The sequence below is a fragment of the Loxodonta africana genome, chromosome 4 (genome assembly GCF_030014295.1).
Source record: "Loxodonta africana isolate mLoxAfr1 chromosome 4, mLoxAfr1.hap2, whole genome shotgun sequence".
NCBI lineage: Eukaryota > Metazoa > Chordata > Mammalia > Proboscidea > Elephantidae > Loxodonta > Loxodonta africana.
In genome coordinates this window covers 47,795,704-47,800,283 of record NC_087345.1, presented here as the reverse complement: position 1 = coordinate 47,800,283, position 4,580 = coordinate 47,795,704, and the positions used below count along the sequence as shown (strand labels likewise).

The 4,580-nt window shown below is 40.2% G+C and overlaps 1 pseudogene; it reads right to left on the bottom strand.

Moving 5' to 3' along the window:
• Positions 1–243: 243 nt before the first annotated feature.
• LOC100677706 (tyrosine-protein phosphatase non-receptor type 3-like) lies at positions 244–2,241 on the bottom strand (annotated as a pseudogene).
• Between the last annotated feature and the right edge of the window lie 2,339 nt (positions 2,242–4,580).

Here is a 4,580-nt window from a genome sequence, read left to right as displayed (position 1 = left end):
TTTTGTTTATACCTCTCCATAGGAATAACAGATCTAAATGATGCTGTGCATAATGGCATGGGTATCTACACAGTCCCTGTGTACACAATACCTTCTCTATAGTAATGTAATGTAAAGTATCTGGGTTCAATTGTGCTCATTCTTTTCCCACAGCTTAATCAGACTCCTCTTGCTTCTTTCAGAGAGGTCTGTCCTTAAGGAACATGCCCTCAGGAAAGAAAAATGAAGGCTATCATGGTTGTCTTAATTGGGATCCAGCATTTGGACTAAGCCGTCTTCATAAACACAAAAAATCACTTTACACACAAGCTTGTATTGGCTTCATAACTGCACTATCATGGCACACTGGTCTAGAATTTTCTGGATAATATTCATTGGGTAAATGGGCAGTTTTCTCTCTATTAAGTACATGGCTGTTGACATAGTGACCAACACACTGGTTTGACCTATTCCAGAACTGCAGTGAACTAAGATGGGTTCATTGCCCACTCTCAAGGACCTCATATAGTTAGAAAATTCCAAAAAGTCTGAGGGATCATGGGGAACACTGTGGTTGGGCCATGGGATGCACTGGAGGTGGGTGTCTGTGTGTTCTCCCATCTTGGTGCTTGTGACCAGCATTTCTCATAATAAGTGATAATTTTTTTTTTTTTTTAATATGAAAGCTACTATGTTCCCCAGTGTCTAGAGGATTGGGCCAGTACTGATGACATTTGGACCACCCTCACTCTGTAAGAGGTGTTAACATAATGAGGTGTGATAACTTTGATCCCAGACCACTTGTCAAAACTATACACAGGTATGTGACAGGGATCCCACAGTGGCAGTGTATTTGTTCACAAGGAGTAGAAATTTCGTGCTCACATAACTTGCATTAATTCCCTCCAACAATGCCTGGCAACACATCTTTACATCAGTTTTTGTCAAATATTTGAATCAGCCTTGCAAATGTGATGCCAAATCAGGTTTCTTTCTGTAGAGTTGCTCAAACTGGATCAGCATAGTTCCACTTTCTATGTCCTTCCATGGATCTCTCTAAAGTGCCCTCACTTCCCGGACATGTGGGGTAAGTGGTCTCTGGGAAAAGCCAGTTCTCTACATCTTCAGATTTGATATGTGGAAATGAATGGACAACTTCCTCTTGATCACCAGGTCCAGCTCCCACATGTTGGACTCCCAAATGGCTTTGAGGAACAACACCACTTGATCATGGAAGTGACCAGAAATAACCCATCCATTGATTAACAAGATTTGATCACTTTCATTCAACTTAATGAGTGAAGGTGTCTGCAGGTGACTCTGGGTTTATCCTTGATAACACAAGAGGCATCTTCTAATCCACTATTCCCTTAATATTAAATTTGAATTTTCCATTTTCATCTGACATGATATGGATCAAGAATAAGTAGCAGTAATCATCAACCATCATCATTCTTGTCATAGTAGTATTGTCCGGAGTCCCCGGAGGAGAGCCTTTTGGTTATTCCTTGGTAGTAAGCTAAGAACTGCTAGTCGGCTCATCCGGTAAGCAAGACCTTGGAGCGTTTGAAAATGGAGGTGCAGGAGATGAATTATGGGTCAAGTAGTTTTGTGTGGATTGTTCTTATATATACTGTCTTAGGGAGGACATCGGTCCTGAGGAATCTCAGAATTACTGTCTTTTGTGGACAGGGAGCCCTTGTATGTATAAAATACATCTTCCGTTTCCATAAGGCACATCATTTTGTTCACAAAATTGTCTGTAGGAGCCTATCTTTGGATTTTCTGCTGGAACAGAGAATTTCACCAGCTGAGAGTAATAGTATCAGATGAAGAAGGCAGACTTTTGGTTTCTAAATGTTCTGCTGATAAAGATCTCCATGTGAATAGGTTCTATGTCATCCCTTCAGTCACCTTTTTGCAATACAGGTTATTTACCTATTTTGGGGGGTTTACAGAGCCCAGAATCCAATACTGAGAACATTCTTTTCTTGAGGTAGTAGCTTCTTTTCCTGAAAGAATACACTGGATTTTCATAACTTTTTGCAAAATCAGTAATTTAACATGTTGAAGACCACAATATATTCCCTGGATTTAGTCTGTTTTAGTTGCTAATGTATAAAGAACATTTTTCCTTTTGAAATAATTTTTTGGAATGTTCACCAAAGAATAAAAACTTGTGCAAATATATTTTTGGTGTACAGCGATGCCTGCAGAAGCAATTCCAATCATTAGTTCTAAATTGTTCAGGTCCCTACCACTGTGCAACATGCAACAATGGACAAATAGGAAACTTAATACATATGTGTGAGATTTTAGCATCTGCTTATCATGGCTGCAAATTATTAATTGCAACAAACTATTTGTAAAAATAAAGAAATATCAATTTTTAAGTTCCTAATACAACCTAAGGGACCCTGGTGATGCAAGTGGTTAAGCACTCAGCTGCTAACCCAAAGGTTTGGTGTTCCAACCTACCAGCTGCTCTGCTTCCGTAAAGATTTATAGCCTTGGAAACCCTATGGGGTAATTTTACTTGTCCTACAGGGTCACTACGAGTGAGAATAGACTTAATGGCAGTGGGTTTGGAATATAAGCTATTTTTATATTTTGGTGGAGAGTTAAGTTTTTAACAAGTTCAAATATATTTAGCACTTTGAAGCAGTGGGTAATAGCTGAGTGAGCTCCATATTCTGACTATGCTGTACAGGTCATGGTTGGTATCTTGACTGACCTGGATAATATATATCAGGGGGGAAGGTAGATCGTTTTTCTTTTTTTGTATATCTCAACCAACATCTCCTCTTGTGTTCTGTGTTTTTAATGGGAGCTGCCATCTTCTTATGGACCACTAGTGGGGCAGGGAGGAGTCACTTTACCCAAGGTGGAGTATTCTCTCTTCCCTCACTTATGTGGCCACAGTTGATTAAGCAGATGCAAACCTACCACAATCAGAATGCTTCCCCAGGTCCTTTTCACCCAGAAGGAGAAATCTAGTGTTATCTTTCCCTAGGAGTGAATCTGGGGCCTTCTGGTGACCATATTTTCAGGCATCACAAATGAGGACAGAGCTATGAACAGAATAAAGCTACCATACTAGGATCAGAGACTCTCCAGTGCAAGATTCTTATGTTATTTACCTTTTATTCATCTTTGTATCTTGTCATGGATTGAATATGTTTCCCCCAAAATGTGTTTATCAGTTTGGCTGGGCCATGATTCCTGGTATTGTATGATTTTCCTGTATATTGTAAATCCTGCCTCTGTGATGTTAATGAGGGAGGATGGGCAGCAGTTGTGTTAGGGAGGCAGGACTCAATCTACAAAATTGGATTGTGTCTTGAGGCAATCTCTTGAGATATAAAAGAGAGAAGCCAGCAGACAGACAGGGGGACCTCATATGAGCAAGAAAGGAGCACAGGAACAGCACGCGATCCTGCGCAGAGAAGCTCCTAGTCCAGGGGAAAATTGAGGAAAAGGCCAACAGAGAGAGAATGCCTTTCCCCTGGAACTGACGTCCTGAATTTGGACTTTTAGTCTACTTTACTGTGAGGAAATAAACTTCTCTTTGTGAAACCCACCCACCTGTAGTACTTCTGTTATCCCACTACCCACTGCTATAGCAGCACTAGATAACTAAGACAAATCTCCATAACTTAGTTATGCCAATCACATTTAAGATGTTTAATAAATATTGTATGGTTAGCTCAACAAATTACTTTCTCCAATATGGGCTAGAAGATCAGTAGTTTTTATTTAATGTGAATTTTGGCCTGGTCTAATTGTTGAAAAACTTTCTAAAAGGCCTCCAGATTCTAACAGTAAACACAGATATTTAAGAAGATCCCAAGTCCAGAAGTCTAACTTTCTTTTGTTGTTGTTGTTGTTAGATGCCCTCGAGTCGGTTCCGACTCATAGTGGCCCTATACACAACAGAATGAAACACTGCCTGGTCCTGCGCCATCCTTAAAATCGTTGTTATGTTTGAGCTCATTGTTGCAGCCACTGTGTCAATCTACCCCATTGAGGGTCTTCCTCTTTTCTACTGACCCTGTACTTTGCCAAGAATGATGTCTTTTTCCAGGGACTGATCCCTCCTGACAACATGTCCAGAGTATGTAAGACGCAGTCTTGCCATCCTTGCTTCAAAGGAACATTCTGGTTGTACGTCTTCCAAGACAGATTAGTTTGCCAATGTTCTTTTGGCAGTCCATGGTATATTCAATATTCTCCGTCAAGACCACAATTCAAAGGCATCAATTCCTCTTTGGTCTTCCTTATTCATTGTCCAGCTTTCACATGCATATGATGTGATTGAAAATACCACGGCTTGGATCAGGTCCACCTTAGTCTTCAAGGTGACAGCTTTGCTTTTCAACACTTTAAAGAGGTCTTTTGCAGCAGATTTACCCAATGCAATGCGTCATTTAATTTCTTGACTGCTGCATCCGTGGGTGTTGATTGTGAACCCAAGTAAAGTGAACTTGACAACTTCATTATTTTCTCTGTTTATCATGATGTTGGTCATTGATCCAGTTGTGAGGATTTTGTTTTCTTTATGTCGAGGTGCAATCCATACTGAAGGCTATGGTCTTCAATTT